Raw genomic sequence first — 12,815 nt, forward strand, 5'->3', positions numbered from 1 at the left:
GCACCATCAGAGCTGTCTCTGAGGTCCTCAGTGGGCTCATTAGCAGCCCACAGCCTCGCAATCAGTAGCCCCTCCTCCTAATAGCTGCAGGAGGGAAAGAAAGCCTTGTGGGGCCTCTAAGGCCCAAGGCTCTGAGCAGAGCCGTGGTGACCTCCACTACCCCCCCGCCCAACACACACACATACACTGGCTTACCCAAGTCTCTGGAATGGAGCACAGCTACCCCTGCCTCTCTTCCAAAGCACACAACACAGTGTGTGTATTCACCCAGACCTGTCCTAGACAAGAAAAGCAGGGTCCAGAGAGGCCACCAGAAGCCACTCAGGCCACGGAGAAAGCCACACTGGAGTCAGGTATCCAGCACGGTCCCCACTGCACCCCCAGCCTAACGTCTCCTTGGCTTCCTCCCCCAGCATTAGAGAAGGCAGCCCCTTTTTAAAGGGCTTTAGAGGTCAGGCAGGCCATTGACCTGGTTAGGACCTATCCCAGGCCAGAGGCCAAATGTGACAATCCTGGGAGTTTGCTATCAGCCCAGGATGTTGGATTCTCCCATATTTGAGGCAAGAGCAAATGAGGTGACCCAGTTCACTTTCAGAAGTGGCTGTAAAGCTCCTCATTGCTTGTTGCATGACAGTTTACAGCAAGAGAGGCCTCTCTAGGGGGAAAATCATGTGCAGAGAGTGGCAGTCATAATTCCCTGGTAAAGGCTACCCAGAAGGAAGGCTTGAGCACAGGAGAGTCTTCATTTTCTATTTATTCCACGAATAGGAGCTTCCACCCTGAGTCAGATCCTCTGCTGAGTACAAGAAGGTACAGAAGTAAAAGAGACTTCTCTTTACTCTCAGGCCAAATGAATGAATGATTTGCAGCAAATCCTTTCAATTATTCGGTGACTCAGTTTCCCCAGTTGTAAAATGAAAATCATTCCTGATGATGCTCTAGGAAGAATGAAAAGCCACAGACAACTGAGTCTCAGGGAGCAGTTATGGATGATGGCAGAAATGACAGTAAAATCTATAGCACAGCACTGGCCACACGAGTGCTCAGTAAGCAGTCACCAGTGTTGTTAGGATTATTTTGTTGTGGGTGATGGTTGCTATTGAGATAGCTTTCTGACCTCAGAATTCCGGCTGGAAATTATATACTGCAACCTCCTTTCCCAGCTCCCAACAAATTATAGATAGAGGAAATGGCACTTATTAAGCACCTACTGTGTACCAGATGCTGTGTTGGTCACTTTGCATGTGTTACCTCATGATCACCTCGTGATCACCTAACAGGACAGTCAACAGTTGACATCTTCCCTCTCTCTCATTTTAGAGATGAGGAAATTGGGGCTCAGAGAAGATAGGTACCTTGCTAAAAGTTTCTGCACCCACCATCCAATGTATGGGTAAAGTGGTGGCAGCGGGGTTGGGGTGGGGGTTCCCCATACCACCAAGCAGTTCTCCACAACACCAGTTGGGTATTCTACAATTCAACTCGATTCTGACACTATTTACCTGGAGGCAGCATCAGACCCCACAGGTTAAAGGCTCATTCCCACAAGACCTCTCCACCTCCTAACCCCCCACTTCAGATACTAATCACAAGCCAAGGTCGTTACCTATGTTTTTGGCCAGTTGGCTATAGACTAAAGGTTCCCACAGCCCCCTCCTTTGGGTTTGATTGATTTGCTAGAGTGGCTCATAGAACTCAGGAAACCTGTTTAAATCTCTTGATTACTGCTTTAGTACAAGAATATTAAAGGATATGAATTCACAGGCAAATGTAGAGATGCAGAGGAACAAAGGAACTTCTGTCCTCGTGGAGCTTGGGGCCAGGCATGGTGCATGTGGAAGTTCTACGAATCCCTCCTCTTTGGGGTTTTTATGGAGGCTCCATTATGTAGGCATGATTGCTTAAATCATTGGCCATTGATGATTGATTCAACTTCCAGCCCTTCTCCCCACCTGGGAAATCAGGGGCCGGGACTGAAAGTTCCGACTTTCTATTCAAGGTTGGCTCCCCTGGCAACCAGCCCCCATCCTTAGAAGATTTCCAAACGTTACCGCATTAACACAAACTCAGGTGTGGTGGAAAGAGGCTTGTTACGAATAACAAGACACTCATGTCACATTTATGGCTCTGAAGCCATTTCGGGAACTGAGGACAAGAGACTAAATATTATGACGATGCTCCCGTTGCTCTCACTACTCAGGAAAGTCCAAGCATTGGCCAAGCATTTTGGGAGCTGTGAGCTAGAAACCATGAAAAGACCAAACATTTCTTACAAATCATAATATCGCACTTGCCCAAGGTTACACCGCTCTCTTTTTTTTGAAACAAATAGACTTTAATGTTTATTTGTTTTTTAGAGGGTGGGAGGGGTAGAGAGAGAGGGAGACACAGAATCCAAAGCAGGCTCCAGGCTCCGAGCTGTCAGCACAGAGCCCAATGCAGGGCTTGAACTCACAAACCACGAGATCATGACCTGAGCCAAAGTCAGATGCTTAACCACTGAGCCACCCGGGCACACAGGTTATGCTGCTCTTAATGTGCAGAGCATATCAGGTACAAGAATGTTCATGGAGCTTTATTCACAATGGCCAAAAACTAAAACAACCCAGATAGCTATCAAGAGAATGTTTGAATGAACTGTGGTATCAGCGTACAAGGGAGTACTCTATAGCAATGAAAAATAGCGAGTTACTGCTACAAACAGCAACATGGATGGATCTCACAGACAAAATGTTGAACAAAAGAAGCCAGATACAAAAGTGTATTACTGCATGGTTCTATGTATACAGAGTTCACTAACAAGCAAGCTTAATCTGTGGTGATAGAGATCAGAATAATAGTTACCTCGAGGTGGTAGGGGGTAGGATGGACATAGACCAGGACTACGTCATGAAGGGGGTCTTTCAGGTGCTAGAAACGTTTGCTATCTAGATCTAAGTGATTGATGGTTACAAGGGTGTGTGTGTGTGTGTGTGTGTGTGTGTGTGTGTATTCTCTTTATGTATATATATAGACTCTTCAAGCTATACTCTTAAGATTTTCCTCCACAAAAAAGAAAATGAATAAATAAGGAAATAAATGTGTAACATATTTCATTTAAATTTATTTATTTATTTATTTTGAGAGAGAGAGAGAGAGAGAGAGCAGGAGAGGGACAGAGAGAGAGAGGGAGAGAAAATCCCAAGAAGGCTCCATACACAGTGTGGAGCCCCAGGCAGGGCTTGAACTCACAGCCTGTGAGTTCAGGACCTGAGCTGAAACCAAGAGTCAGAGCACTTAACCAACTGAGCCACCCAGGTGCCCCAGTCATATATATCATTTAAAGAGTCAGGGCCAAGATTGGATAGCTAGAAAACTCTGGCTTTGCATCCTGGAAGAAGGTAGGGATGGAGACACAGACCCTGACTCACTCTCCCTTACTTTGGAGGGAGAGGTCCTGAGTGTCCCCAGGAGGGAGGGGTGTTTGTATTCTGTGCCCCTCCTCTTCCCCCCCCCCCCCACCGGGGGTGGGGTGGGGGAGAAGGTATTTGCCTGGCCAGTTCTCCCTCTATCCCAGGAAGGATAGGGGAAGTGAGAGGATGAAAGGGGAAGGAGGTAGGAAGAAAAGGGAGGAGATTTGGGGGCACACAAGGGGTAGATAGGGGTGCATTTTCTTAAAGCCTCCAGTGTTTATGACTTGGGTGGGATAAGCTCAGTGAGACCTTCTTAGTGTCTCAGGGAGGAGGCATGTTGCTGGCAGGGGCCTAGGAGGCTGGGGAAGATGGAGACATTTCTGTGCATTTTGATGGGTCATGAAGAGCGTTCGCCCTGAGTACCAGATGATATGCCAGTGCATGTCCCAGATGGGGAGAACAGGGAGGCTGGCTCACTGGCAGAAATCCTGGAGGGGCAGACTTCTGCTGGCTTGTGTGCCCTGACCCAGCAGTCCCCACAGAAGCAGGGAGCAGAGTGAGTGCCCACACCCCAGCCTCCAGGCTGGCCCTCAAGCCTGGAGCCGACCCCAGCCTGCCTTCCCTCTGGCTTCTTTCTATCCAACCACCAACTGTCTTTTCTTCAGCTTCTTTGTTTCTGATCCCCCCCTCCCTACACCTCTCTTCCAGTTTCCCTGTCCCTGTTTCTCCATCTCCATCTCCCACCTCTCTTTGCAGCACCCCTCTGCCCCACCCCCATTCCCCAGGCATGTGGCTCCTCTCTAGCCCAATATAAATAATAGAAATTAATTTGTCAGCCAGCACACGCAGTCCAGCCGGCGCAGCAGCGAGCTGAGAAGGAAAGCTGGTTGAAATAATTATTCTTGACTTAAGAAATCGTTCTTTTTATTCCTGAAGGCTAATGGAGTGAAAGCAGCGCCTGGCTGGGCTGTGCTAACGGTGGACAGCATGGGCCCAGCCAAAGAGAGCAGCCTCTCTGGCCTCTGCTGTAATGAGCTGAGCCCACACATACCCCAGCCTGCTCGGCTCCTTGGTAGGCAAAGCTTTGAGAGGCATTCTCTAAGTTAACCAAGTCACTCTCATGGTTTGGGGACAGGATTTGTCATTGGGAGCACTCCCTCTAGCCCATGATTCTCTCCTGGGCTCAGATGCCCCTCAGAGGAAACACTCCCCCAGCTCAGGGGGGAGGCAGGTGGGAAGAGGAAGCCACTGCCCAAAGGGGAAAGAACTCAGCATTCACCAAGATTCTCCAATGAATCCCGGCACTCTGCTAGACACATGACTCGTGAGCACACATTGACTGCTCACAACCACCCTAGGAATGAGGTCTGATGATTATTCCCATTTGCCCCGAAAACTGAGAGCATAAGCAACTTGTCCAGTATCAAAGGGAAGAATCACCAGTGCCCAAGGGGAGATATGCAAATTGTCTCACCCCAGGTGCTAGCGAGGGTGGAGGGAGAGTGATGGGTGGGGGGATTTGAGGAGTGCATCCATCAGTGCTGGCAGGAAACACAGAGCATACTCAAAGGTTTAATTGAAGGCATAAATGAAGGAACTACTTACAGAGGTGTGGGCAGCTTTAAAGAAATGAATAAGAAATGATGAAGCACCCAGGGCTCCTGGAGGGAAGGGAGGGGGAGCGGGAGGGAGCAGGGGAGGGGCCTAGCAAGAGCTGTAGCTAAGGGAGCTGGCAGACTGGCATTCCCACCACCACCCCACCCCCACCCCCGCCCCCGCCCCAGAAGCTGCAGCCCACAGCTTGGTGGAGGAATGCAGCCTCAGCCCCAAACTGCAGCCTGGCAAAGATGGAGGGGCACTAAATACCCTGGCCTTTCTCTCCTGCAGCTCTCAGATCTACCGCTAGTGCCTCTGGCCTGCCAAGCCCACCTGAAGGCAGAGAGCAGAAACCAAAAGATGCAGAGGTAGAGGTCAGCTTTCTGGGGCACGGAGCAAAGTGCAGGAAGGGCCGAAAGTGGATCTGAAGGGAAGTGGACAACCAGTCTGGGATGGGAAGTTCTCCAGGGGGGGGCTTTCTGGATCCAATAGAGAAGGGGGAGTCTAGAGGGGAGAGGAAGGGAACAACCCTAGAGGTGAGGAGGTACTGAGTTTGGGCATCCTTGGGCTTACACATCAGTTGGGGAGCCAAAAAGACCTGCACAGAACTGGGACCCCAAGAAATGGCTGAATAACCAACTAGGAGAATGGGAATCTGCCTGCAAATGTGGAGGAGGGAGAGGGAGCAGGAGGGGCTAGTTGAGTGATTACCAGGCTCCAAGTACTGACGCGCTTGAAAAGGGGTGAGGGACGGCAGAGTTGGGTGACAGAAGGGGCACCCAGTCTGCATCACAGCATCCATGGAGGAAAACGTGTGGGGAGGAAAGGTACGGGGGGTGTCGTCTAATCCACTGTCCCTCCCTGCATTTTGAGGTGAGGGAATGTGGCCAGAAAAGGCTGTGACTGCCCCCAAGTCCACATGGTGATGGGCTGGGGGTGGGCTGCTGATGTGGAGACAGTGAACATTAGACCTCAGGCCTGGTGGATGGAGTACCCAGCTGGCCTCCCTGCTGCTCATGTGGTCCCTCATCCTCTCCATCTTCCCTCCACACAGCAGCTACCAGGATCTTTCAAAACACAGGCCCGATCGTGTCAGTCACGCCTGAATCCCTTCCATGCTCCCCACTGCACGGGTCAAGTCCAAAGCCCTTTGCTCCTCCATGGCTGAGAGCCCACTGGGACCTCTCTTACCATACCAGTGTCCTCCTACCCCACCCCCACATTGAATCATCAAGTGCCCAGAATGTCTTCCCCCGTACACACATTGTCCCCTCAGCTTAAAGTTGTCTTCCCTCCCGGGGCGCCTGGGTGGCTCAGTCAGTTAAGCATCCAACTTCGGTCAGGTAATGATCTCACTATTCGTGAGTTTGAGCCCCACGTCAGGCTCTGTGCTGACAGCTCGGAGCCTAGAGCCTGCTTCAGATTCTGTGTCTCCCTCTCTCTCTGCCCCTCCCCCACTCGTGCTCTGTCTCTCTCTCTCTCTCTCTCAAAAAATGAATAAATGTTAAAAAAACTAAAAAAAAATTTTTTTTAAATTGTCTTCCATCCCTACTCATATTCCATCTGGCTAATGCCCACTTGGCCTCACTATAGACATTGCTCCCGTCTGTAGCCTTTTCTGCCATTCCCCTGGCTTTCTATTTTATTTTATTTTATTTTATTTTATTTTATTTTATTTTATTTTATTTTATTTTATTTTTAGAGAGGAGAGAGAGCACATGTGATTGGGGAGAGAGGGGCAGAGGGGGAGAGAGACAGAGAGAGAGAGAGAGAGAGAGAGAGAGAATCTCAAGCAGTCTCTGCACTCAGCACAGAGTCTGATGTGGGGCTCGATCCCATGACCCTGGGATCATGACCTGAGCTGAAATCAAAAGTGAGATTCTCAGGGTTCCTGGGTGGCTCGGTCAGTTAAGTGTCAGACTTCAGCTCAGGTCATGATCTTGTGGTTCATAAGTTCGAGCCCCGCATCAGGATCTGTGCTGACAGCTCAGAACCTGGAGCCTGCTTGGTACTTGCCTATGTTCTTATCTTCAACTCACCTTGACTATAAAACCCATGAGCGCAGGGACTTTTTGATTGGCTTGTTCACTGTTATGAGTCATTGCCTAGCGTGGTACACAGTACCTAGTAGGTGCTTTGGATATATGTTATAATCCATACAAGGGATACAATGCCGCTACTTAACAATGAGGACCATGTGATAGGGATTCACGTGGAACCACCCCCAGGATACCCTGTAAAAAGTTCAGAGCAGTGTATGTTTGTGCAAAGTAGAAAACAGAATATATGTGCATCTATGGGTCTGCACGCATCTTCGGAAGGAGACTCAAGAAAAGGATGAAGTGGGTTGTCTCTGAGAACTTAGGAGTGGAACGTGTTTGTGGAGAACCTAGTCATTAAAAATAAAACTGAAACTAAATGGGAAATATCTGATAACTAAGTGGATGGCCTGGAAGCCCTGGACTGTGGAATGTGTGGGTTTGGTTGGAGAACCTTACCACTGCCACCCACACCTCCTGGATGTCTGGGCCCTGGGCCCACCACCAGTCACCTACCGGGGCTACCCCGGTTGTGCCCGGTGCCATCTCAGACCCAGAGAGACTGATGCAGAGCAGCAAGCAGGTGGGTCTCCCCTAAGTGAGGAGGGTCTAGGAGAGATTTCTTAGGAGCTCAAAGGGAAGGCAAGGATGTGGGGTTTGGAATGAATGTCTCTTTGCTTTCTGACCTCCTTTGGCCTCTCCATTTCCACTGAAGACAGGAGAAAAGGGTGGAGAATAAACTCTAACAGGAAGGTGGAAGTTAGATGGCAGAGAGAACTTTCTAGATGGAAAGGCTGAGCTGTTCCTACTTCCAAGCTGGCTGGAGGGCAGGCTTTGTGTCTATTCACCCTTTTTCCCACACAACAGAGGAACTGTAGGCGTTGCTTCCCGTGAACGGGATCAGCTAGCACACCCCACCCCACCCCATCCTGCCACCCACGGCCCAACACCACTGTGTTCAGCCCCACCCTCTGGGCCCTCTTCTCGGCACAAGACTGCCTCCCATCCTGGTCTCTCCAGCCCTACCTTCCACTCTCAGCCCTCCCAACTGGCCAACAAACACAGGGAAATTCTCTGAAAGCCAGAACCATAGCGTGAACTGAACTGAAAGGGTTCAGAACCACCAAGGGTAGCAGGCAGAGGCCTTGGAGGTGGGCAGCTGGGAAGGGGGTGGCATGGAGATAGAAAAGTGGGAAAACTTCCAGCTCTCTTCTCCCTTGGGGTGAGGTGGAAGGAAGGTCAGAGCTGTTAAAGTACCCCCCACACCAGCCCAGTCACCACTTAACAGCCTCCGTCTCATACGCAGTTTCCCGTGCTGAAGTGATGCAGCTTCTGCCCAGCCCACCCCTCTCTGAGACGCCTCCTGGAGCAAGTCCCTCCAGACTCCAGATTCCAGCATCTGACTCCGGTATCCTACTCTGGCCATCAGGCACCCTCACTGGGACAGAAGAGGCTGGGCTTCAGGCACACTCCCCAGTAACTCACCAGGAGACCTTCCCCACGCTGCTCAATTCTCAGGGCTTCTTTCCTCAGTAGTAAAATCCAACAAATCCTGAAGGTTTGAACAAGGTAAAACACCTACAAGGGTTTTGAACACTGTCTCTCCTTTAAAAAAATGTTTTTTAACATTTATTCATTTTTGAGAGACAGAGAGCATGAGGGGGGAGGGGCAGAGAGAGAGGGAGGCAGAGAATCTGAAGCAGGTTCCAGGCTCTGAGCTGTCAGCACAGAGCTGGATGTGGGGTTTGAACTCATGAACTGCATGATCATGACCTGAGCTGAAGTTGGATGCTTAACTGACTGAGCCACCCAGGGGCCCCTAAAATTATTAATTTTTAAAGTTTATTTATTTATTTTGAGAGAGAGAGTGCATGTGCCCATGTGCCTGTGAAAGAGTGGGGGAGGGGCAGAGAGAAAGAGAGAGAGAGAGAGAGAGAGAGAGAGAGAGAGAGAATCCCAAGCAGAATCCCTACACAAGGCTTAATCTCACAAAATGTGAGATCATGACCTGAGCAGAAATCAAGAATCAGATGCATACTGACTGAGCCACCCAGCCACCCTTAAAATCATTTTTATTAAATTGAGATACAGCATATATGCCGTGAAGAACATGAATCTTAAGCATACAGTTCCATGAATCTTTACATATGTATACACTTGTGTAACCACCACCTAGATCAAAATATACATTTCCTCAAGAGGTATATGCCCCTCAAGAGGTATACCAGCACCTCAAGAGGTATACACCCCTTCCCAGCCAGCACCCCTCCGAAGATAGTTGCTACTGTGATTTCTATTGCTGTAAGTTAATTTTTTAAGCAAAGTTTTTCTCTCTCTTTTTTTAAAATTTTTAACACGTATTTATTTATTTTGAGAGAGATAGAGAGAGCGTGCAAGCCGGGGAGAGGCAGAAAGGAGAGACAGAATCCCAAGCAGGCTCTGCACCATTAACGCAGAGCCCCATATGGGGCTCGAACCCACAAACTGCGAGATCAGGACCTGAGCCGAGATCAAGAGTCAACCGCTTAACTGACTGAGCGACCCAGTTAATTTTGCCTCTTACTGAACTTTATATAATTGAATCATACAGTGTGTGATGTTTGTGCACCTGGCTTCTTTCACTCAACATTATATCTGAGATTCATCCATGTTGTTGCATGTGGTTATAGGAATTCTTTTTCATTACTGAGTAGTATCTCCCTCCATAAATGTAAAAATATATAAAACATAAATAACCACTATTTATTCAACTTCACACTGGTGGATATTTATGTTGTTTACAGGTGTTGGCTATTATGAATGGAGCTGCTCTGAACACCCTAGTGCTTCTCTTCTGATGAATCCATTAACATTATTTTGAGACACATACTTGACTTTTAAAATAAGCAACAGTATACCACTTTCCACTTCCTCCCACTGAGCTGGGCAGTGCTGGGATGAGATTAGCAGAGCTCTGCACTGTGGATGAATCTGTGGGAGAAGAAGGCGGCCTCGGGACCCCCTGGACAGACCCCATAAGCCTTCCCAATATAGCCTTGAATCTCATGTTGTCTCTGGCACGGCTGAGCCCCTGGCCAATGTCTGTACCCATTACCTAGGGGCAAGAAAAGCAAAAAAAGTTCTTAAAACCTGTTTGGGTATCTCTAGCATGGGTTTTATGGCACAGATACTGCTTCACAGATGAGAAAGCAAAGATCTGGAGAGGCTGAGTGACCTGGGTTCAAATGTTGGCACGGCCAACAGCTAACTGTGTGGTCTTGGACAAGTGTATTTAAGTTCTCTGAGCCTCCATTTTCTCACGTAGAAAAATAGGAATAATAATATTTACCTCATAGGGTTGTCAGGAGAATTAAATAACAGATGTAAATCACCTAGCATAGTACTTGGCATTTATAATAATGGTTTTTTTTTCTTGTTTACTTTCTGCTCAAGGTCACACAGCTTGTAAGCAGGAAAAAAAAATCAGAATCAGAGCTCTTAAAGGGAAGGGAGAAGAGTGGAACGGAACATTTTTGAATGCTAGACTGGGGGCCTTTGCCATGCTTTTTGTCTGTAATTTCAGTATCCAGCATAATACCTAGCATACTGTTGGCACTCAATAAATGCTTATTGAATGACTGAGTGGAGGAGTAACCAAATAGACCCAGGCATTCACATGAAAATTGCTTTTCAGCCTTGTTTTAGAATGGCTACCAACTGGGATTTACTGGGATGGAGAAACCGTCTGTGTGGGACCACAGGGTTGATGGGTGTCCCTGGCAGGCTCTCAACTCAGCCAGAAAGGGTCCGGTGGCCCAGCAGATAATAAGGTTGGGTTAGAGAGTACATGTCAGGAAGCAGGGAGAAGGGGGCTGTAGAGAAGAGAAAGAGGCATTTGGAGCAGGGGAACCACAGGGGACACATTAAATATGGGGACCCTGGGGGCTCAGCATACAGCTGGCTGGGTCAAGAGGTCAGCCAGGGCACCCAGGAGATAAAGCTGCCAGCTCTGTCCCTCTGTAAGCCCAGAGGCCAGGCAAGCAAGTTTGCAAAGATGTGCAGCAAGGCAGGGAAGCCGTTCAGGGATTCCTGCCCCCACCTCAAGGAGGTGGGGTTTGTTCTCTCGCTCATTCATCCTTTGGGATGACTCACGGCTGAGTTGTCACGAGCGCTGAGGGTTGCGAGCGGAGGGCTGCTGCCTCGCCCATCTGTGCACCGGCAGTCCTAGCAGCCTTGCAACACGAGTGTTCCCAGGCTGGCCACAGGGGGGCGAGGGGGAGCCAGGCCTGGCCTTCAGGCCATCTGAGAGATTCCAGTGCTTCCTTGAGCACTGGACTGGGAGTCAGGCGCCTGGGTGCTAGTCCTTCCTGGGCCTCCTACATACCGGCCACCCTGGGCAAGGGACTTTCTCCCTCTGTGCCCCAGCTAACTTCAAAATGGGCACAATGCTACCTCTCCTGCCTAAATCCAGGATGTCTTGTTTGTTCTTTGGGTTGATGCCTCAGGTTGTGTAAGTCAGGGAAGTTGTCCTCGTTGATACATGTAATTAATCATACTTCCAGTCTTGTTCCCCAGAAAGACTCAGGGAAACTGCTTTCCTTGAGGTTATGACTCACAAAGCCACCGGGGTGCAAACGGGGAATGAGAGAACACGATAGTGCCACGTAGACTGTGCTAAATACTTTGCTTTCCGCCTCTCTGTGAATTCTCACAACTACCATTTGGGCTAGACTTGAGGATGAGGGGCATCTTCTCTGATTCTTTACTTTTGTGGTGAGATATGACTCATGTGCGATAAAGTACCCTAACCTTAATTGCACATACGGTTTGAGGAATCTTTACCTAAATGCACTCCTGTGTCACCACCCAGATCAAGATACAGAGCATTTTTCTAGTGCCCCAGACAGCTCCCTCATGCTTCATTCCAGTCAATACCCACCATGGGTAACCTTTATTCTGACCTTAAAATACTAAGTTTTCCCATTACGTAGATGATGATACCGAGGCTCAGCGATAGGAAGTGACTTGTCCTAGCTCTTTCATGGCTAGAAACAGCACTATTGATGCTTTTGGAGGGAGAGGGCGTTTGGAGAATCTGAACAAGTTTGCAAGTGCTGGAGCCCAGCGGCACATTCAGTGACTGTCCAGCCGGCTCCTACCCTCGACATGGCGGGGAACACCTTTGCTTCCACTGGTGAAGCACCTTTGCTTCCACTGGCTGAGGCTGCAGTCTCCCTCCACCCCTCCTGCTCATCCCCGCTGGCACCAGAGTGCCTCACCTTGACTGCAGGGTCCCCCTGGGAGAACAGAACAAAGTCCAATCCCAGAGGGCTTAAGCCTGTAAGCCTTTACTCGAGAAGTGATTGAGACTTCAAACTAGAGGTGAAATCCAGCAATGTCCTATTAGTAGCTGGTAGTCTCTCTCCATGGCCCAGCACTAGGTCACCTTGGGGTGCTTGAGACTGTCGTGAGGAAATCTTGCCTCTCCCATGTCCTCCCTGTTGCCCCGTCTGGGATTAGGCTGTAAGACTCTGGCCCTTGGGGCTGTCACCCAGGAAGTGACCCCAGTCCTTCCTAAAGCCTTCCTTCCAGTCGACCTCCTTCTCTGAGAAGATGCTCCAGTTAGTAGCATCACAGGTATTTGCCAGCCCCTTACGTGGAGGTTGTCATCCTGTGGGAATGACCCAGAACTTGTGTTTTAATGCATATATTTGTGTCATTCTTGATCCAGAACTCTCCTCATCACCAACCCCTAACATGCTTCACTGCCTCCTTAAAATTTTGTAAACATCTTGCCCTGTGCTCCTGA

Source organism: Panthera onca, chromosome B2 (genome assembly GCF_046562875.1).
Source record: "Panthera onca isolate mPanOnc1 chromosome B2, mPanOnc1 haplotype 2, whole genome shotgun sequence".
Taxonomy (NCBI): Eukaryota; Metazoa; Chordata; class Mammalia; order Carnivora; family Felidae; genus Panthera; species Panthera onca.